Source organism: Pipistrellus hanaki, assembly GCF_964339955.1.
Source record: "Pipistrellus hanaki genome assembly, chromosome: 1".
Taxonomy (NCBI): domain Eukaryota; kingdom Metazoa; phylum Chordata; class Mammalia; order Chiroptera; family Vespertilionidae; genus Pipistrellus; species Pipistrellus hanaki.
In genome coordinates this window covers 107,107,385-107,130,693 of record NC_140503.1, presented here as the reverse complement: position 1 = coordinate 107,130,693, position 23,309 = coordinate 107,107,385, and the positions used below count along the sequence as shown (strand labels likewise).

The 23,309-nt window shown below is 44.5% G+C and overlaps 1 pseudogene across 1 annotated transcript; it reads right to left on the bottom strand.

Annotated features, from left to right (window-relative positions):
- Positions 1-5,893: 5,893 nt before the first annotated feature.
- Positions 5,894-6,687, bottom strand: LOC311625375 (large ribosomal subunit protein eL8-like; annotated as a pseudogene). The gene has a single exon. The product of its transcript is annotated as a large ribosomal subunit protein eL8-like (transcript).
- Positions 6,688-23,309: the final 16,622 nt, after the last annotated feature.

Below are 23,309 nucleotides of genomic sequence, written 5' to 3'. Positions count from 1 at the left end.
AAAAGATAAGGAAGTAAGTGGGTGTCCTGAGTGAGCTAGGTGAGGTGGGAATTGCAAGAGGGCTTAGCAAAGATTGATGAGCAGGAGGGGGACCCATGGAGACTCCCAGGTTCCTAAAGGGTTCTACCGGATGAAAATACAGTCACAGAAATGCACAGGAGGATTGGTTTCAGGGGACAATAGGATGTAAAGTTGGTGAGGAGACTGTTTGAATTGGGGTTCTCCTGGGACCACTGAGTGGAAATTGCTTGCAGGAGGAATCCTAGAGTTGGGAAGAACAGCACAGATTAAAGCCAAGTGAACAGAGTGAATGGGGCATAGGCAGGTGGAACAGTAAGGACACCTGGCTGGGGCCTGGAGAGAGGGGAGGGAAGAACTGGAGATAAAGCCCCACAGCCAGCTAGAGGAGGTTCCTGAGGTGCCTGTCTGGAAAGACAGTTATGAACCAGACCCAGTGCCAAGTGCCAAGTGCCTTTTGAACATCACTTTTTATCCCAACACCAGCCTGTGTTACAGATAAGAACATCAAGGATCTGTGGGGATAGAGGAGATGCTCAAGATCACATAGCACTGTCCAGAGCCTGGTGCATGGTCAGTGATCAGTATATATGGGTGAAAAAGACTGACTGACTGATTACATGAATGAATGAATGAATGAATGGATAATGAATAAATGGATGGATGGATGAATACATGATAATATTCAAGCCAAGCATGTTGGTTATCAGCTCAAGCTCTGGCCAGTTCTGGGACTGGACCATGTGGCCTGAATTCTGTCATTTCAATAACCATAATGATAACTCTAATAGTGGGGAGGATGAGCAACATAGTTTCCCCTACTCCTGATGTGCCAGGGGCTTTGAGAATAGCTCCCCACTTCCCTTAACCATCCTTTCAAGGCAGGAGTCCACAGGCTCCTTCCCTTCCAGAATCTTTCCTAACTGCTCCCAGGATAGCTCCCCGCCAACCCCACAGCTGTCCTTTTGGAGATACTGTTTGCTTTTCCTGCCTAAAGTCTTATCATTTTCTCCAGGAAAATATTTGTCTTCCCATTACTTTAATCATGCCTCTGAGGGTGGGGGGTGGAGGTAGAGGGAGCTTTGGAGGGGAATTAGTTCTGGGTTTTGTTTGCTGTGCTGGGAGAACAAACAGGCTTGTTTGACTTACCTGTGTTTTCCCAGTAGGTGGACCCCTCGGAGCAAACACAGAGTGGACCTGTCTCCTGCCCCTTGGACTTGAAGAGCATTTAAAACCAAGAGGGTTTCCCTTCAGCACAGCCTGTGGGCCAGGCCATTCTCTCTGGTTAACCTCAAAGCACGTGTTCCTCAGAGGAGGTGCCAGGTTGGGTCTGAGGGTCTCTAGAGTCCAGGAAATACTTCTCAAATAGCAGCCTGGCCCTATAAAGCAGCAATTTTCAATCTTTTGCATCTCAAGGCAACATAAACTATTCATCTCTGTTGAAACACCAAAAATTTATATTTTTGCTAATCTGACAAAAAATCGGTATAATTTGGTTGATTTACAAAAATCTAATAATAGTAATTACCTATCTTTTTGCTCCAAAATGGATTTTTAAAAACTCAGGTGTTTATATTTGTATATAAGGATTTCTGGTACCAAGAATTAACCAACCAGACACACCTTATTATGTAACATGACCAATAAGAAGATGCAACTCTATTATATGACATATATAGTTATGGTTCAAGACAAGGCATTCACAATAGTGGTTCAGGACCACTATTGTTGTGTTTGCTATTGTCATTTTATTATTTGACAGTCTAAGGAAAAGAGGTTAGTGCCTCTGACTAAATAGTCAGGTATTGTACGTTTTAAAAATCCTTGTGATACACCAATTCAAAATCACTGCTTTAATGGATTCATCTAAGAGGGGGGACTTCAGAATGAAAGGGTTCTAGAGCTGATGGGTGAGATTAGGTGAGGGACTGTGATTAGGAAGAAACTTGCATTTGTTGATAGAGGAAAGTTTTGAAGCCAGACAGATCTGGTTCAACTTCAATTATGGGTAAGATACTTACTATTGAATGTGGCTAAGGGTTCAGCTGGTACTCCATTAATCCTACAAATGTTCAGTGAGCAATTCCTAGGTGCCAGCACTATTTCAGGTGTTGGGATGCATTAGTGAAAGAAACAGGGAATGGCCTCTGTCTTTTGGAACTACATTCCAGTAGGGGAAGACAGATAAACATAATGTATAAGAAAAACATATAGCATGTTAGAAAGGGTATGAAAAAAAGTAGAGTAGAATAAGGGTGATAGGGATGGTCTTATGGGTGTGGGTGGTGGTTAGGGCAGGCTTTACAAAGAAGGTGCTAGTTGAGTCAAGACTTGAAAAAGGTAGAATTTCAGGCACATCTGATTCCAAATCCCAGACTCATAAACTTACACTCTCTTTCTTCCAGCTCAACGAGACCAGAGAGCTGGACACAAAAGAGTGCTTTGAAGGGTTCATTTTTATCTCCTATCCCTCTCCCTTTTAGATTCTCAAAGGCATTCATCCACCAAGGGGACAGACGTGAGAGCAGCATTGCCAAAGCAAGATGTGGGTGTAAAGTGATGAGAGCAGACAGTCACCAAAATGACCATGATTGATCTCTGGTTGGAGAGTGAGGATGGATAGGGGAGGGATGGGCCCAGCTAGCAAAGCTAAGGCCCATTCAGTGATGTCCACTGCATTCCCTAAATTGGCCCTGGAGAAAAATAAACTAAACAGACATTTATTCAGGGCCCTATTAGGCGCCAGGTGCTTCAAGGTACTTCAAGGTGCTTTCCCAGCATATCATTCCTACAACAGTCCTGTGCGGCAGGCAATATTTTCTCCACTTTTTAGCTAAGAACACTGAGGTTCAAAGGTTGAAAAACTTATTTATGTGTTACTGACTGGCTGGAATATAGATATTGATAATCTGATTCTGCAGATTTGTCCAATTTTTTACATCACAATCATTATCAACTTCCCCAGCTGAACAACCATCAACATCTTTGTCATCATTACCATCATTATCAGCATTACCAACAGCATCAACAGCAGTGCTGACGTTGGCATCACTGTCATCATCAGCATCACCATCAAACTCATCTACAATGGAGGGTAAGAGTCTAACAAGTAACTGGGTAAGAAGCAACCATAGGCTTTGGTTAAGTCAAAATCAAAGCTTTAGCTTCCTTTTCTACAAAATGGGGATAAACATATCTACCTCAGAAGGTAGGTGAGATGCTGAAATCAGTTTTCTGTTTCCTCTACCCCACCGAAACTGCTCTTACCAAGATCATCGATGACCTCTGTATATATCATCTTGATACTTGCTCCCTCCCCCCCACCCCCCTAGAAACATTTGAGGTGTCTGACCACTTCCTCTTCTCAGCTTTGTAATGCACACATTCTGCGTTTCCTTCTCGCTCACTGGTCCCTCCTCCTTTGTAGGCTCTGTCTCTTCTACTGGGCCCCTAAATATCTGAGTATTCCAGAGCTTGGATGCAGTCCCCTCTAGTCTTCATCCAAGCTCTCAGACTGCTTCTTCCTTAGTCTATGCAACCATCCCACCCACCCACCAACTCCCTAGGCTCTACAATAACTTTTACATTGACTGTGTATTCCCTTACATCTTACTGGGGATGGCCAGGGATGCAGACCTTAGAATGTGCTGAGGAGACCCCCTAAGGGAGGAAGGCCCCTTCCTGGGCCCATCTGTAACTAGAAGCAATCTTTCAAGGAGGATATATAGGCCCAATCAGAAGCAGAAGTTTTGTCAAGTAATTTGAGGGGTCTCTGTCTCTAGAATCTGCAACTCTTTAAACTTTCAGGTGCTCACTGTATCACCATTGTCTCCAGTGATCAGAACCTCTGGCCTCCTCCCACCTCAAGTGTGTCCACACCAAGGAACCTCTTAGAGTGTGCCCCCTGCCACATCTGGGAATGGTGTTCTATTTAGCAAAGAACAAATCTCTAGTTAGTGGCTAGGATAGTCAGGGATGCTTTTCTGGAAACTCTAAAATAGCACCCCTTTGGGGGCTACTGTATCTGTCCCCACACTGGTCCAGCCTGAGACAGATGGCCTGCCATTGGACTGTTCCCATGCACATGAGCAGAGGTATTCTTTTAGGTCTTCTTGGCCTCAGGAGCATTTTGAATCAGATGCCAGGAGAAACAGATTGCCTTCCCTTATTCTGGGTGTGTGTGTGGGTGGATGGCTTTGAGGAGATCGCTCCCAAAACTGTGTTTTCCCTTATATCTTCAGGATGTGACACACTTCACTGTCTGCTCTTTTGAGGCTGGTTTAAATTGTGAGATTGCGTTGGGGGTGACACCTGCACTACCTCTGCCCCAACTGCTAAGAGCAGTGGGTGGGTGAGTCACTTTGGGGAACATTCTTTGTGCTCTTTCCATAGGGATCCCCATTGGTTACACTACACTGCTGGATCAGTGTTCCTAAAATAGGCCATCATTTGCCTGCTCAAGAACCATCCCAAATCTTCTGTTTCTCCTGAAATAAAGCCCCAGGCTTCAGTCTCACCCTCAAGGTCCTTATCATCTTCATTGTTTTTTCCAACTGTGACTCTCATTCCTTCTCTACTAAGCTCTCCTTCCAACACACAGGTAGAATGGCTGTCTCCACACCAGTCTCCTGGTTAAAATGACCCCTCCCACTCCTTTGTTGCCTATGTAAAGTTCTTGAACGCCTAGACAGGCTTGAACCCAAATTTGCCTGCCTCTTCCCTTGGAGGTCTTTCTGAGTCCCTCAGTTCATCCCCACCCTGCTACCCCTCCACCACCAGTCCCACTGGACCATCCACCTGTTCATTCTCCTATGGCTTTCCCCTTTAAGGAAGATTTATTTGTGAAGGACCACTTACTAAGGTGTTGTCTGGGAGTGGGAGAATCACAAGGACTAATTCAGTCACCAGAGCAGGTCACAGCAGAGCTATTGTGACCTCCAGGCTTGAGCAAACAAGAGGAAGAAATTGTTAGCAAAACCCACAAGGAGAGAGTTTCAAGAAGATGCATCTCTGGCCCTGCCTTTCTGTGAGGTCTCAGAGTTAGAGCTTCATAGCTTATTAGTAGATTGGTTCTTTGGAATAGGTTACCTAATAAATTACACAATAAGAATGTGAGTTTGTCTTACTGACCATGCTGGCATGCCTGCTAACTGGGAAGATGCCCTGATAGGGATCAGTTTGCAAGGAGTGGTGGGCAGTCCTCCAGGGAAGAGATTCATCCTGAAGGGAGAGGCCGCTAACACACATTTTACCCAGTTGTGAGTGGACTGAAATTAGGAGCACAGAGTGGCAATTGTTTCTCAAGCCTGTTCCTCACCTGGCTCCCTGGACACATGTTTGAATCTCACGAAGAGCAGTGTACATGCATGTTCATGTGTGTGCACGTGTGTTTCTTCTTGGGGAAACTCTGTAGTAGCATCTAAAAGATGTTTTATTGAACCCAAAACACACTGGGTACTGTGTGGGACCCCTAATGATAGACCATGACACAAAATGAAGAGAACTGTCTCCCACCCACACAGACCTCACTTTGTTTGCACTCTCACTCAGTCTCCCTTTGCTCTTCTGTAAAAAATTAAGCAATTGTATAGTGTTTTACAATTTGGAGATATTCCTATTTCTTACTGTTTATGTCTCAGAACAAGCCTGTGATGGAGCCAGGGATTCTTCTGTCCAATTGTCAGATAAGGGAGTGAATTCAGCGAGGTCACAAGAATGGTCCAAAGTCCCACACAGGTGGGAAGTGATGGAACCAAATCGTGAGCTTGACTCTAAAGAACAGGCCTTCCCCCCACCCCCACCCCCACCCCCACCCCCAAGACACTGGCTGAGGAGAATTATTACTTTTATGTACAGAAAACTCAACAGCACACACTTAGCCAAGCTTAGTGGCCAGCTCCTTTGCCTTGGCCTTCTTCAGCTTGCCGATGCTGACTTTGGACTCAGGACATTGTGTCCTAGGTGGCGGTGGATCTCATTGTATCTATCGTTGTAGTTGGTCCAGATGGCCTCCACCAGCTTAGCCAGAGCTCCCTGTCTTCTGAGTTAACCTGTGTGAAGGCGACAGTGGTGCAGGTCTTCCTGTGGACGAGGCGGCCCAGCCTGGCCTTCCCCTTGATGATGCAGTAGGGGACCCCCGTCTTCCTGCGCAGGGTGGGCTGGAACACCACCAGCTTGATGGGGTCCACGTGGTGCGCTATCACCACCAGCTGCGCCTTCTTGTTCTCCACCAGGTGGTGATCATGTTCACCTCTGCTTGCAGAACAGGAAGCCTCTTGGTGGGAACATCTCCTTTGCCGGCAGCTTTTTTCTCAGAGCGGGCCAGCAGCCGCTGCTTCTTCTCTTGCTTGGTCTCGGGCCTGTACTTATGGGCCAGCTTCAGCAGCTGAGTAGTTGTTTGGTGGTCGGTCCAAGGCCTGGATGAACTGGTTAATGGCAGTCAGCACTTTCAGCCACTCATAGAGAATAGCCCTTTGCCACTGCAGCTGAATGTAGCGGAGCCTCTTAACAAACCGAGTGAGGTCCCTTTGGGCTGGATGTCCTGTCCAATGCCAAGTTCTTGAGCCTTTTCTCAAACAGGGAGTTGACCACCTTCTTGACTTCCTGCTTCTTCATGACAGCAGGGGCGGGTGCCAGCTTCTTCCCCTTGGCCTTCTTCCCCTTTAGCATCTTGGGCAACACAAGGAGAGCAAGAACAGGCCTTTTTGATTGGACCATATTCAGTCCTCTCCCTCCATAAACAGAACCTTTCTCTGAATCTTCCCCGATTCTTTACCTCTCTCCTTCTTTTAGCTCTTCCCTTTCCTCATCTCCATCTTCCACATCCTCTCTGCTCTGTTTCTCCCTCTATCTTCTTCCCCCCTCTCCTCTTTTTCTAAAAAGCCAAAGGTACTCTCCCAACTGATGTGCCCAAAGCATAGTTTCAGGAACTTCTTGCTGGCTTCTTGATATCAAGGGTGATTGTACATACATGTATTTGTTGGGAAGGGCTTCACCTCCATGGGAAGAGTAACTGACTGGGAAACTTTCTGCTTCTTGTATCAACCAAAGTGTTGTTTGCAGACAGTACATAAAAATTACAAGCACTATAAGTCATTGAGCAATCTTTCCTTGAACCAATTAGATTCTGACATCTGCTTACTGTTTATCTTCTGACTAAGGAAATGGAAAAGTTGACAAATAATTTAACCCAACAAGAGTAGGCTCTTTATTTTTCCCCTTTTGTGAGTGTGTTTATAGAACACCAATCTGCCAACATCTTCTAGTCTCTTTGGGGCACTGGCAAAAAATATAAACAAATATTTATATTTCATGAATTCAAGATGGTTTTCATATTGTTTTCATGTTTAACTGATTTCAAATGAACGGCAGTGGCCCTTAATGTGGTTACAAGAATTTGCCATTAATTTTCACTTAAAATTGGATCCAGCTGGTATGTATGGATCCAGCCTACACTGTATTCTACTTCTTAATGATTTGCCTTCTACAAACTCCGGCGGCTTCCCCCTGGCTGATTGGCACAGCAGCTTAGTGGGGGATCAGTCTCCTATTACATGTGAACACAAATTAAGTTCAGAAAATCACTCCTATTATGGAGCTCTTTGCACATAGAATTTGAGGCTGGCATTTGGGGTGAAGACCACAGAAGAGAGTCTGCTCAGCATGCCATCCTTTCCTGGTGGCCGAGATGCTGGCTCCAGCTCCCAGCAGGAGACAGGGCTGGGTTGCCAGGGCACACAGGAGTGTACTCCAAGGTTTCAGAGCATTTAAAACACTTACCCTTTCTGCCTTGGATTTTGAGTGCATCAGGGTAATGTCCTAAGTTCTTTGTGAAGTTTCAAATCTTCTCTCACTTAGTCTAAAATATTGACATGGGTGGTGGAACAGAGAGGGACTGTGACAGAAAAGAAGAGTGAGCCAGAGGACTAGGATTCTGCTCTTTGGGGAGAGTCACTGTTGATATCAAGAAGCACTTAACCTCAGTTTCGGTTTAATTAGCATGACCATATAATTTATTGAACACTTTTGTAGGGGAAACAATGTAAACTTGAGTGGAAAGTTGGGAAAATAAGCTTAGAGTGTAGATAAGGCCCACCTATAAACAAAGCAGGCAGGGGTAGTAAGGTTTCATACCCATGTTAACTTTAAGGAAAGAGTGTGTTCCTGGAGGGCATTGTGAAGGATACAGCTATTTCCCAGCTCACTGAAAAATAATTCCCTGATTGATTAGCAATGTCTACCCTGGTCACTAGGAAGGGAATGGCAGCCCCTGTGCATTTATTACCACTCTTGCATTGGAAGACCTTCAATAGCCACTTTGCTTCTATTTTTGTGAATCATGCTGGAGGTCGAGATCTAGAGAGCCAGACTTGGAGGCCTAGGGCAGTGCCTCTTAGAGTTGAATGCGAATGCTCAAATCTTGTGAAAAAATGAGACTCTGCATTAGTAGGTCTGGGGTAGAGCCCTATATTCTGCATTGCTAGTACTCTCCCAGGTGATGCCAGTGCTGCTGGTCTATTGGCTACCCTTGGGACAGCAAGGATCAATGGCAACACTCTGAATTGGGGGCAGTGCCCTTTCACTGCAGGCTTAAAACCTTTCACATGCAACTGATGTTTGTTAAACACATTTTGTATATATGCTCCTTCCCAAGGACTTTCCACATATTAGTTTATTCCTCTAGACAGCCTTTTGATGGTGGATAGATTATTTTCCACCCTGGCACCTATTTAAACGGTTTAAAAAAAAGTTTTTTTTGCAGATGCAGTGGGTTTTAGTACCTGGCCTAAAGTCTATTTATGGTGGAGCTCAGATTCACACTCAGATCTTTCCCCTGCATCAGGCTGGCCCTTTGAGCAGGTAACTCGCAAGCATAATTGGAAAGCTAATGCTGCGAGTGCCCTCAATTCAAGTGTGGCAGCTCTTGGAGCTGTGCCAAGGTATTGGACTGATGCCAAATGGGCCCTCAGATCATGTCAGAAGGCCAAGTCCTGCTTCGGTGACCCCGGCTCCACCATTTGTGATGGTTAGTAGGCAGACAGAAACCATCCTGTGACCCTGGGTTTCTTGGGAAAGAGCCCTCTCCGACTTTATGAGGGTTTTGCAGCCAGACAGACTCAGCTTGAAAACTAGCCATGTTACTTGACCTTGAGCAAGTTACTTAACTTCCCTGAGTGAAGGTAATTTCACTAGTAAAAAGATGATAGACATTCTTGCCTTTCAACATTGTCGGAATATGAAAATTAATAATGTAGTAAAATGCATGGTATGGTACATAGCACAAGTTGGAGCACCCAATTTCCTCCTTTTGCCTTTCTGAAGAACTGTGATGGTTTATGTTTGTTATTCACTGTACAAATACTTTAGATTCTTCTTCAATGCAATAGCATAACCATAAAAATGGGTTCAAAATGGAAGTTTAATGTGGCACTTTTCTTATTTACAATAAAAATAAGAAGCTACATTAATTACTAAGTATTGTTGACCTTCAACATAAAATAGCCAGTTATTCTACCAGCAAAAATAGGCTTATTCAGGAATAGCAGAAAATTGCAATTCAGTAGCAAAACTATAGGCAAATCTAGCAGACAAAGGAGAGAATGTTACTTTATAGAGTAAAAGGATGAAGCTGGGCAGGGGGCTTAGAATGAAAATCCATTAGAGGAAAGTGAAAGTTTAGGGTGATGATTAGTTCTCATTGGCTGACTTGAAATGTTTCCCATTGGCTGGGCTTGTTGCTAGACAAGAAGAAAAATCTTCCTTCCTCTTCTTGGGGTTGTAAAGTAAAGACACAGCTTGTTAGAAATGCAAGGTACTCTATAACTGTAGGGGTCTTTCTTTTAAAAAAATTTTTTAAAAATTAATCCTCACCTGAGGATTCTCCCCTCCCCCCCATTGATTTTAAAAGACAATGGAAGGGCTGGGGAAAGAGAAATATAGATGTGAGAAAGACACATTGTTGGTTGCCTTCTGCATATGCACTGACCGGGGCTGGGAATTGAACTTGCAAGGCAGGTATGTGTCCTTTACTGGGAATCAAACCCTCAACCCTTCGGTGCCATGGGCCAATGCTCTAAGCACTGAGCAACACTGGTCATGGTGGGGGGGGGGTGTTTGGGTTTTCTTTTTTCATTTCCACACTATCATTCTTTCCTGATATAACAACAACAAAACTATTTAAGCATACTTACGAATTTGTACTCTAAAGTAAAACATGTCAGCACCAAGAGATATTCAGTCAACACAAACAATTTTGAAAACTAGAAGCAAACTTCAAATATGTCCACATTGTTATTTGGCATTAGTGAAATTAAATCATCAGCAAGTATTGCAACCTCTGCTGCCTTATTTCTTCAGTGAACAGTGTTCATGTTGCTAAATACTATTGTCACAGAGTGTTCCTTAAATAGTTTTTAATTGGTTTTAATTTGGATAAAGAATGTTCTGCTTAAGATATAGAGGCAGGAATTGCCAAAAGGAAAATGAACATATAACATTCTATAGAGAAATGTGCAGGCACGCTGTAGCATTCTATATTCCCTTGACAAATACATAGATTCTTTAAATTTTGTCAATTTCACTTGCTGATGATTTTCACAAAGCAGTAGTTTAATTGGTAATCTAATCTCCCAGTGGGCTACTAGAACACCTATGCTTGACCTTCTGCATGTTCTTTACAGTGGACTTTTATCCACATGAATTAAGATGGTGGAAAAAATGCAAGCAAATCTGAAATGGAACTTAATCTTGAAATTTTAGGTCTACAATTAATGTTATCAATTACCTGTGAAAAAGGAAGCAACATAAAACCTTTCTTTAAAAAATACCGTTGAACAGGGTGGTGTTGGAGGGGTGAGGGAGGAGGTGGGAGAGGTATAGAGGGGATAAAGGTGTTGGAAAAAGGTTCTGAATAGAATAGGATATTTAAAGTCCTTTAAAATTGACATCCTCTCTTCTTATTTGATTTTTATGTTATAATTGAAATTTATGAAAATATAGTTCACTAGGTATACAATTTAAAGTTTTATTTTAAAGACCTTACACATTTACCTTTTAATTGCTGTCTAGTTCACTTTTAGAAAAATAGTGCTAAAGTTATATGACTCAGAAGAAGCATCTGTGAAAAATAAGAATAATGTATTGAATTTTTAGAACAAAAAAATACTGTTAAAGATCAAAGAACTGTTATCCTGATACTTTGGCAAATAAACAGGAGGGAGCAAATGATGCAAAATCCTTTTTGCTATCATGGTATTTTGCCAAAACTTCAGCTAAAGTAGTCTGTCTATCTATCTATCTATCTATCTTTTCTTTTCTTTTCTTTCTTTTTTTTTTTTAAGCTGGGAAATATAGTCAGACTTTTTTTACCCGACTTTAGCATAGTTCTTTGTGTATCAATGTAGATTTCATTAAAGAGTTCTGCATGCCTTAGGCTTAAGGGAGCCACATTTGCTCTGACAGCTTTGTCTTTGCAAATATCAGCCAAGGTGCCTACAATCTCTTGGCTATAAAGGCAGAAAGGGTCTATATTGTATGTAGCATTTAGGCATGCCAGACTGTTCAAATGGAATCTGGAATAAAATAAGTATTAGAAACTTATCTTCCCCAAAGTAGATTTGAATTATGCAGAGGTAAATTAACAAGTGCAGTGATTACTATGATATATCTACACTTCTGTACTATGTAATGTGACCTTGGATTTTCTTAGCCAATAAGATATCAAGAGGCAGGATTTGAATGTTTCTGTCTAACAAACAGAAGTATGTATTTATGAGGACTCCATAGATCGATGGATATAGGATAGATATACTTTAATATTAATGGAATTTAACTCACTCAGTTGTCAGGGAAGCCAGTGTAGCTCTCACCAGTGGTCACCTGGCTAGCTCATGAGACTCTTAAAAGCAGTTGCTTGTGTAATACTCATAGCTGGTTCCCTAGAAACTTTCAGTGCACTGGGGTTCCTGAAACATTGTATCATCCTAGTTTGGTTTCCTACTCTCACAGGCCCAGCTCCTGGAGATGAAGGCCTCCACAGCCTGCCTCAGCTCCAGGTCCAGCTTTTGCCAACCCAGAGTCCCTCTCCAGCCTCCTGAGCAGGCCTTTGGCCCTTCTGCTCCTGCTCTTCTGTCCTCATGTTCTGCTTTGCTGAGTTTTTCTTCTTCTCTGCCTGCCTCATTCCTACTCATTCTTTTTTTAGTCATAGTAGGGGATTTTATTTTCTTTAAGTATATTATTTGTTGTTGATAGTATTACAGATAACTCTCACTTCCCCCTGTGCCCCCCTCCTTCCAGACCCCACCCATCCTACTCATCTTTTAAGAGCCAGAATAGACCCTGTATTAGTTGAGGTCCTGGAAATGATGCATTAGAAAGAGTGACTGAATATCATTAAGGAAGGGACTGTTTAAGGGAGTGACTTGGACACAGAATCAATAAGAGACGTTGCGGCACTCTGAGCCTACTTACAGAGAGGAATCCAGAGGAACACGGGGCCCTGTTCTTTCCTTCTGCTGTCCACCCCCTGCATGTGGAGGACAAGATGTTCCTCATGCCAGGTGGAGGCGGCTGGGGCCTGCACCGGGAGGGCAGCCCTCCGCCTTCTGAGCAGCCCTGGGAGTCCAGGCCAGAGAGGCCTGTCTTTTCTCTGAGACCTGGGAGCACATTTGGTCTGGTGGAGCTGATGCTTCTTTGTGTTGTGCTTGCTGCAGGATAGTGTTCCCTCTCTCTCTTGTGTTTGCAGTGGATCGTTTCCCCTCTTTTAAGTTTCCTGAAGCAGGAACCTTACATTATTATTTATCACATGGAAACAATCAAATATCCTAGGATTTCTTGTGTCTGTTTTGAACATTCTGTCCCTTTGTTGTTCCTACCCCAGGCCCAAGAGACATCTGGACCCAGACCTGGGTGTTAGTAGATTTGGGGGGGATTAAAGTAAGGGTGACTATTCAGAGGGTCAGGACCTGGTGTGGGGCATTTTTACCAGATGCAATAGGAATGAGAGCACTGGAGTTAGCAGAGAAAGCTGAAGGTCACAGCCAGAGAAGTAAGGGTGAGGGAGCAGGAAGGGTCACTAAGTCCAAGATGCCAGAGATGGGGACTGAAATGGGATGTGAGCTGGGAGTGCAGGGCTAGGGGGACCCAAACAAGTGAGTCACTATCAGGGAAACATTGGAATGATGGGGAGGGTCTTGGGTGCAAGGTTAGAAAGGGTGACAGAGCTATAGTTTAGTCCAGGGTCAGGAACCTTTTTTCTGTCAAGGGCCATTTGGATTTTTAACATCATTTGAGGGACATAAAAAATTAACAACTTAAAAATTAGCCTGCTATATTTGTTCAAACATCTAAATAACTCATCCCTAATGCCTTGGCAGGGTCAGACCAAATGATTTCTCGTGCCTTATAGGGCTCACGGGCCAGATATTTCCCACCCCTGGTTTAGATCTCTGTTGTCCAATAGGGTAGCCACTGGCCATCTGTGCCTATCTAAATTTAAATAAACTAAAATAAATTAAAAATTAAGTTCATTGGCCACTAGTTCAAGTGAAGTGCCCAACTGTGCTGGCCACAAGTTAGAACATTGACACAGTCACAGGATGCTCTATTGCACAGCTTGGTGCAGGACATCCTAGAAATTTTGGAATCCCAACAACACTTGAGAAACACTTGCTTGAATTGATCTGTTCTTATTTGTCCTAACATCAAATAGATTTGGCTCCATATCTTCACTTTGCTGGTGAATAATCGTGTGATGAGTCCTCAAATCTCGTTTTGTCATCTAAAATATGAAAATAATAATAGAGGACTAACCAGATTGAGGATCAAAAGTTATCTTTAATGGTCATGGATGCACAGGAGTTGTGAATAAATATTAGCTCCCAGCCTCCCTTGCAACCACAAGGATATTAACCAGCATTTATGAAGTGCTCATCCTCTGGACTCTGAGCTACAGAGTAATTGTGATTGCCTCATTCATCCTCACCGTACCTCGGTAAGAAGGGGACATTGTTGTTCCCATTTTGCAGATAAGGAAATGGAGCCTCAGAGAGATTAAAACACTTGCTTGATGTCAGGCAGTGAGTGGTGGAGACATGCTTCTGTGTACATGATTAAAAACTGTCACACATTGCTCTCTGCTATTTCCTACACCTTGAATCCTGCATCATGCTTGGCATGGGCCCAGAATGATGTTTTGTTGCTAACTGGCACACAAATTCTCATATGAAAATATTTTCCCACTGATTTTTAGAGAGAGTAGAAAAGAGAGGGAAAGATAGATAGAAATATTGGTGTGAGAGAAACACATCGATTGGTTGCCTCCTGCACAAGCCCTGACCAGGGTCAGGCCTGGGGAGAAGTCTGCAACTGAGGTAGGTGCCCTTGACCGGAATTGACCCTGGGACCCTTTGGTCTGCCGGCTGATGCACCATCCACTAAGCCAAGCCGGCTCAGGCCATCGTTTTTGATAAATGTTACCAAAAACACTGAAAATTTCTTCAGCCTGGATTATTGACTTTAACCTTTGTTCCTCTATAGGGGCCTTGAAAAACAGATCCAGTGTTATTCCATCCTTGTCTTTAATCATGTGCGTAGCTGGCAAAGGTGACTTTAGCTGGCCAGGAGATTTTAAGAGCACCATGATTTTGGGCAGAAAGGGAGGAGATTGGTTCTTGTTTGGGGAGACTTCCAAAATTCAGACTGAAAGGAATGGACCATGGCTTTGAATACAAGCACCCTTACTAGTAAGTTGGAGTCTGGTGTGTTCTTGGATAAGTCTTTATACTCTTGGAGTTTCAGTTTTAATTTTTGGCAGAAAGAGAAAGGATCACACTCTCTGTGGTGGTCTTGAGGATGAAATGAATCTAAAGACCCAGTGCCTGGGACACCTGCCCTGGGCCAACATACTCTCACCCCACCCCAGGAAGCTTCCAGGTTACTGCGATCTCTTTGTTTATTGAAGGAAAAGGAACCCTTATTGTCTGGACCACACATTTTAAAACAAACTAAAGTTGCTGTGTCCTGGGAATTATACAAAATATGTTAATTTTGACTATGATTGGGAAGTATCTCATTTCCTCATGCACATGTTAAAATAACCTAGCTTTGCAGAGGATGGGCTCTTAGCCATCCCCAGAACTGGGCCTGGGCACCTTACTGTCTGCATAGGTGGCCTGGAGTGACCGCAGGGCCTGCTAGTCAGCTCCTGGCTGATGCTACAAGGGAGGCCTGGGAACCTCTGTACTGGCACTGAGATGATTTAAAGGAAAAAGAAAATCATGTGAGAACCCATATAGTACTTGGGGCGTGGGAGGTGATAAAGACTGGGTGGTTCGCCGGCAGTTAATCAAAGTACCTTTGAGCCTGAAGTTATTAGGTGGCATCAGATTGAAGAGAAACCTGGGGTTTGCTGGTCTCCCTGCACCTGGGGTTTGCTGGTCTCCCTCCTCCTTCAATTTCTCAAGAGGTTATTTCCTCTGGTGAGTCCCAGCATGAGCTGTTTTTTCCCCGAGGCATTACTTGGGGTCTGTGGAAATTCTGAACAGCTCTGGGTGGGAGTCACTGTGTTGTCTGAAAAGATCAAGTGTTAGACTCGGTGACACTGTCCCCAGTGGGATGCAGCAGTTTGTGTGGAGAGACTGATTTTAGAGACAGACCTCCCTGGGCACCAATATTGACTCTATCTATAATGATCTGTGCGTCACTGAGCTGCTCCTTCACCTCTTTGACATTTTGGAGCAGCAGCTTTGTATTGGTGTTTCCAAGGAAGCAATGCCTTCTTCTAATGACCACAGCAAGCTTGATGGCGCTGACAGCATTCCCATTTTATGGATGATAAAACTGAGCCTTTAGGAAGTGAAGTGACTCCCACCCTCCTTCCTCTCACTCTCCCTCTTTTGGTCACTCTCACTCTTTCTTCTAAACATCTTTTGAGTTCCTGCTAGTTTCACCTACATTGTTATTTTAAAAAATATTTTTTGAGTGCAAAGATGAGACATGGTCCCTCAGGCTGCAGATCAGTGATGTTCTCTCAAGTTGGGTGAAAGGGTAGGAGTTCCCCCCTTCCTGCACAGAATCAGACATTCTATCCTCATAGCCAGTCGAGTTTTCTTCCATCTAACTCGGACCCTTGGCCCAAAGCTCTGAATTGACCACAGGATAGAGACCTTGCGATAAGTCATTTGTGCAGTCTTGGCCCTCTGGTTTGACAGGTGGTCAATAGTAGGCTTTGCCATCACTCAGACCCCTTGAGCAGGAGATCAAGGCTTTGGGTTCTGGCAAGGACATAAAACAAGGCAATGGAAAGAAACAATGGGGATAGTTTTCAAAGGCAAGCATTCTTGACTGTTGTCCAGACTCTGGTAATGTTGTGTTTTGAGAAAAATCTAATTCACGGGGCTGAGGCCTGAAGAGGCAGGTCAAAGGGCTCAGAGAATATCAGGGAGCCTTGAATGCTGGGCAAGGGCAGACCAGTCTGTGGAAGACTGTTCTGCCAGCTCTGAGGGTTCCGTGGGAACCCTCAAGGGGTTGTTTTTTAAACTCTCTTCTGGAAAAGGAGTGGAGAGAAAGTCCTGGGATCTTTCTGTGCCCTCTCCCTGAATTGAAGCCAAGCTGGACACACTGGTCCTGCTCTGAGATCCACTCCTTCAGTGTCTCCAGGGTGTGTGGGAGGTTCTCAGAGAATGCTCAGCAGGAGGATTCTATTTCAGCCTCAGGCTATGTCTGTGGGAGCTAGAAACCAAGCCTGACCCCAAACCAAATGAAGTGCACCCTCCCCCCACACACGGTCTGTTTCTGGGGGAACCACTCCTGGAACTTGCTCCTGCCATAGCTCCATGTTTTTTTCTTTTCTTTTCTTTTCTTTTCTTTTCTTTTCTTTTCTTTTCTTTTCTTTTCTTTTCTTTTCTTTTCTTTTCTTTTCTTTTCTTTTCTTTTCTTTTCTTTTCTTTTCTCTTCTTCTTCTTCTTCTTCTTCTTCTTCTTCTTCTTCTTCTTCTTCTTCTTCTTCTTCTTTTTAAAATCAATCTTTATTGTTCAAATTATTACAAAGGTTCCTCATTTCTTCCCTGCTCCACCAGGTTCCCACCCCACCCTCCGCCCCCTTCCCCTCCCCCATTGTCCTCATCCATAGGTGCACAGTTTATGTTCAGTCTCTTCTTCCCACCCTTTCCCCGATAGTAAATCCCTTTTCAGATAGTAAATCAGTTACTTAGCATTTTCTCATATCAATAATACCCCAGCGCTATACTAACTCAACATATCCAGATCTAAGCCTTCATCACTTGATTCAGCAGACCCTCAAGTTCCCGCAAAAGTTTCCAGCCGTGTCTGAGAGGTAGCCTTGGGGCGGACGCAGGCGAGGAGTGAGCTGTTCTGGGCCTGGCTGCTCTGGGCCTGGCCTCTGTTGCTCTGGTCCATTCCACAACCAGCTGCTCCGGGTCTGGCCACTGCCGCTCCCGACCTGGTTGCTCCGGGCTTAGCTGCTGCTGTTCCAGGCCTGGCCACACCGGCAGCTCCAGGCCTGGCCGCTCCCAGCCTGGCAGCTGCTGCTCCGGGCCTGGCCGCTCCCAGCCTGGCAGCTGCTGCTCCGGGCCTGGCCGCACCCGACCCGGATGCTCTGAGCCCGGCTGCTCCGGGCCTGGCCGCTCCCAGCCTGGCAGCCACTGCTCTGGGCCTGGCCGCTCCCAGCCTGGCAGCCGCTGCTCTGGGCCTGGCCGCTCCCAGCCTGGCAGCTGCTGCTCCAGCTCCATGTTTTTCAACAGCCCCAGTATGGTGGCCAAAGATCAGGACCTGCATCTGGAAGCTTCTGCTCTGCCCATCGCTTCAGCTCTCACCCCTCTCCCTGGACCACTACTTCTTTAAAAGTAATAATTTTTTATTCTTATAGTTATGGGCCCTGGTCCAGCATGTAAAGGAAGGTGGCTAACTAAGGAGCAGGCCCAGAGAGGGTAAGGGACTTGCCCAAGGTCACACAGCTTGATGGAGCAGAGCTGGGGCCAGACTTTCTCTGACTCCCAGTCAGGGCACTGTCCTTCAAAGTCCTCACCCCATCAATGAGTTGTTCTTCAGCTCTGGCTGGTGTCTCCAGGCTGCCTTCTCAGTTTATTACATATGTCTCCTTTTAAAGTATTACATATGTCTCCTTCCCCCCCCCCTCCCCATTAAGCTCTCCCTGGCAGGGCCCTTCCCCCAGCACATGCCCTCAACCCCCTAGTGTCTGCGTCCACCAGTTATGCTTATATGCATGCATATAAGTCCTTTGGTTGACCTCTTACTTCAACGCCTCCCCTGCCTTCCCTCTGAGGTTGGATGGTCTGTTCGATACGTCTATGTCTCTGGATCTATTTTTGTTCATCAGTTTATGTTGTTCATTATATTGCCTTCTCAGTTTAAAACATCATCACCTAGAACCACCTTGACCTTTTAGACCTCACTAGGAACAAAACAGCAAAACAAGAAACAAAAACAAAAGGTAGTAAAACCCCCCACCGTTCCCGGCCCTGCTCTGAGAAGCTTTCACTGCATTCACTGCACAAGTCTGAGAAAAGGTTTCTTCCCTGGCCTGCTTGACCAGGTCATTTTTCAAGGGAAAGCAGCATGTTACGGGATCACACTGCATCCTGCCTTGTGGGTGCTTTATGCTGGTACAGTTAGGTTAGACTGTCTTCAGGAGCACCAGCCCTGCTATTGATTTTTCTTCAGCTGTTTTCATTAAGGCTCTGCCCTCCCCCTGCAGAGCCAGGGACTTAATTGCAGCACAGGGAGGTTATCTCCCCAAAATAAATTTCATTTCTTATCAAGCGGCTAGAGTCCTCCCTGTCAGCGACTATTTGTACAGCAGCAGCAGACCCATCCTTTGGCTGGGAGGTGAGGCTGCTGGCTCCACTGTGTAACCCTCACTGACTGCCTGCAATGCCTTGTGAGATGAAGTATCTGCCATGTGTCTCCTTTGAACTTTCTAGAATGATAATATAGGCTCTAGTGATTGAGGGCAGAGAATGTCTTATTCACCTTTATGTCTCCACCATTTAGCCAGAGGCCAACTCAGAATACAAAAATGGTCCGCTGAATTAGACTGTATTCTATATACTTCCAAATGCACTCAGTTTGGTCAACCCATTAGCTCTTGAGCCTGACAAGCCCTTCCACACTTTTGCTCAAGCTGTTCCCACACCCAGAGTGCCCTTCCATCAACTTTCAACTGCTCAGGATTTCATCCACCTTCAAGGACCAACTCCACCCCCTGCTAGATGGTGCACTCCTTTAAAAGAAAAATTGAGCTCACTTAGGCTTGTATCCCAATGCAGAAAGGCCTCAGCACATGTCTGCTGCATGCATGAATGAATAAACAGAACTCTGATTCCTTTCTTTCCCTTTGATTCTTTTTTAAATCCTTCTCAGAAACCTCCCAGGCCACAGAGTCCCTCTCTCTCCCATTGGGCTGACTTCTAGGTGTACTTCTTGGTGATTTGATCTCCATCTGGCTCCAGCACCCCAGGCTGTGCTTGGCTCTGCTAGAGAAATCTTTCTCCATTTTATAACACTCAACTGAACTGTGTCCGAGGGAAGTCTTAGGAGAAGGGCAAGGCAAGAGGGCCAAGGTTATTTCAGAGGGGGTCAGCCAATGCAGAGAAGGACAAGTAGAGCCATCAGTCCAGGTAAGAAATAAATTGGGTCCCAGAAACAGGCTGGGACATGGGAGACATGAGATTAGGCATGTACCACAGGTTTTAGAGCTCAGGTTAATTCTTTTTTCCATCTAGAAGGTACAGCATTCCAAGGGCTAACCCTTACAGAGACAATAGTGTGTGAATGACAATAGTGTTAACAATCTGGAGCTCACATCCCAGGACTCTTTGCTGATATTGGTTGCTCGTAGCTGGGTCTGTAGGCTCCTGACCAACAGAAAATGGCAGTGGCCAGAGGATGGTCAGAGGCCTGCAGATGAATCCTGTTACTGAAGTAGTCAATGGCATTGTAATCTTGATTGCTGGAATCATGACACCATCTCTTCCAGTGTTTGTCGAAGTCCCATTTCTTCAGAATCTATGGAGTGGGGCCTAGGAACCTTCATTGTTAACAAACTCCAAGGGTGTCCCTGCATAGGCACACTAAACCTCCCAGTCCACAGTGTCCCTCTTTCTCTGCGAGGGACTGCCTCCCACTTCTCCCAGATCCCACAGACCATGGCTCATCGTTGGACACATTGTAGGTACAACATAAACATTTCATATTATTGAAATAAGCTCACATGTCACATGGGGTCTTCTCTGCCTTTTGAGATTCGGGTTAAACACCCCCTGCAATTTCTCTCCGGAGATCTAGAGACTTCAAGATTTCTGAGACTCTCTAGGAGATTCACATTCTATTGGTTCTTGTTGCTTCAGGTTCTTGCTTTCACACCCACTATCAGCATCTCACAGAACATGGACCCAGATGGGAAGCTCAGCCTCTTCTCATTTTCCAAGAATGATGCGCTGGCACAAAGATACATGAAGAGGTGGGGGTGGGAATGAAGGCAGGATTTACATCACAACAATGCAAACAACTTCAAGTTGGACATTAGGTGGTTCCATTCTTAAAATGCCCCTTTGGCTACCCCACCACCAATGCTTCTCTCTTGCCTTCTACTCCAGGTAGCTACAGCTTTGTACCATCTTCAGCTTCACAATCTCCCCCTTCTCTGATTGTCTCTCTCCCTTCATCCTTTCCACATTTTAAGCAATACTTGATTCCTTTCCTCTTTTCCTGCAAAGAAAATTGGCCTTTGCCCCTATGGTCTTGGGTCTGGCATCAGACCTCATGATTTGCTGTTTAGGGTATCTTCCCAAATAGTGACCTTTTTCTCCTTAGAGAAATTTCAATACTAGTCATAGGTAACAAAGCTCCTTCTTATTACTTGTATGTGGAGTACTGAAGCTGGAAGGGATTCCAGAGATCATGAGCTGAGCTCAAGTCAGACAGTCATTGGCTCAAGGTCTCTGGCAGGTAAGTTAGAACAGAAACTAGAACTGTCATGCTGTCATTGATTAATTGATGCTACAAGTAACCAGAAATCCAACATGCTCTTATAAGAGTTGAGATTAGGAGCAGGCTGTGGGGTAAGGCCACATTGTCCAAGCAGACTGTCTGATGATTCCTATTGGTGCTTGTTTACCAACCCACAGACTTGGAAGATAATTTTCATGAGCAGAGCCCTTGTGCGTCTGCATAGGTCTTGGGTTGTCAGATAGAACCAGGATTTCAACTCTACTTCTCCATTATGTTGCTTGATCTTGGCCCAGAATTTTTTCCCTTTGGGCCTCAGTTTACCTACACTTAAAAAGAGGTCTTTGTTTGGCACTGTTCTAGCAATTTGTAGATATGTCTCAAGTGCCTTCAAGAGTGTACTCTTGATTCCAAGAGTGGGTGGAAGGAGGGATTTGAGGCTTTTTATTCCCAATCCAACTTGAGGCAGCTCTTCTTATATATGTTTTAATATCTGGGGTTTCACAAGGGCTTCCAATTAAAAAAGATTTCCATTGCTTAAAAAGTCATTGAAAATCTCTGGTGTAGCTGATATCAGGGGTCCAAGGCTCTGGTTAAATATGAGCCTCCATGGCTACAGTGAGGGGGGCTGTCCCACAGGGCTCCACATGGCTGTGCCTTTCATATGGCAAATTGGGAAATCTTTCAGGAGGCACCTGGGACAGCTGGGTGCGTAGGAGGGTCCCCAGTGTGGAGGCTGCTTTGGGGGAATTTCTGAATATTGGTGTGTGCAAATCAGATCCCAAGGTTTCTGTTTCCTCTGTCTAGTACCTTTTTTCAGAAGTGTGCTTCAGCAAGATGCAGATACTGAAAGTTCCACTGTCCAAGGGGTGTGGTCAAGAGTAGTGGGGTGGGCCCCCACATTTTCTTTGTAGTCAGTACATAAGGGGTAAAAAGCACTTCCAACCTGCAGCCAGGAGCAAGTCCCTGGTCAGTTAATGTGCTCCATGGCCCCTAAGTGCTTTCCTGAGTGTCTGAGGTTTGGAGAACAGCCAAGTTGGAACACAGGCAACACCAGTTTGGACTTATGCTCTCCTCATCCTGGTGTGGCCCAGGTCCTTGCTCACAGAGACACAGCCTTGTCTATCATCAACTTCCTCTGACCTTATATTTTGATTAAAAGACACAATTAGTTATATATGCAGTTTGCCAAACACTTTCCTATCTTTGATCTCATGTAATACTGAGAGGGAGGCAGGTAGGGTCACTGTGATGTTATATGAGAGGCATGCATGGTACCTAACTCAGGTGTTTGGATTCTAAATCCAAACCTCCAACACCTCTCAACCTCAGCCTGTCCTAAGCATCATTTCTGACTTCTCCATTGTTAAAAAAGTATCATTACTAAAGACATTTCTTGGCACTTCTTACCCTGCCTGAGTTATTAAAACAATAGCTTAATGATTTTTTTCTACTATCTTTTGTTTTATTCACTCAGTTTCTGAATCACTCTTTGTTTGCACTTGTCCCATTTATTCAGTTGCTCACTCCATTCATTTAGCCATCATTTGTTATTTATTTATTTATTTATTTATTTATTTATTCATTCAAATCTTTGTTGAGTGTTTACTATGTGTTCAGCTGATGTTGGCCACTTTAGATAATAAAATGAATGCTCAGTTGTGATCCTTGACTTTGAGAAACTTATACTTTAACTGAGAAATGATGGGAAAGAGTGTAATATATGATTTCCCAGCTGTAGAGGATATATATTTTTTTCTTCTTACCAGTAAATACTAACAGATATTACTTGCTTATGTAAGTCATTTAACTTCCCAAAATCCTAAAAATGTTTTGATTGGATAGATGCTGGGCTAGGTGAGTTTTAGAATCTTGTACTATTGGGGGGCTGTGGCTTTATAATTTAGAGATAGGAAGTTTTTTTTAAAAAAAATATATTTTATTGATATTTCACAGAGAGGAGGAAGGGAGAGAGATAGAGAGCTAGAAACGTCGATGAGAGAGAAACATTGACCAGCTGCCTCTTGCACACCCCCTACCGGGGATGTGCCCACAACCAATGTACATGCCCTTGACCAGAATCAAACCTGGGACCTTTCAGTCCGCAGACCGACGCTCTACCACTGAGCCAAACTGGCTTTGGCTAGAGATAGGAAGTTTTTGATAGCAGGGGTGGTCAGGAAAAGCTTTTTGAAAGCGGTCGGATTTGAACTCAGTTTGGGAGATTGGGGAGAATTTGTGAAAGTGAAGATTAGTAGATTATAGGCCAGGGGGAGAGAAGGACAAGTGAAGGCCTCTTCATGGACA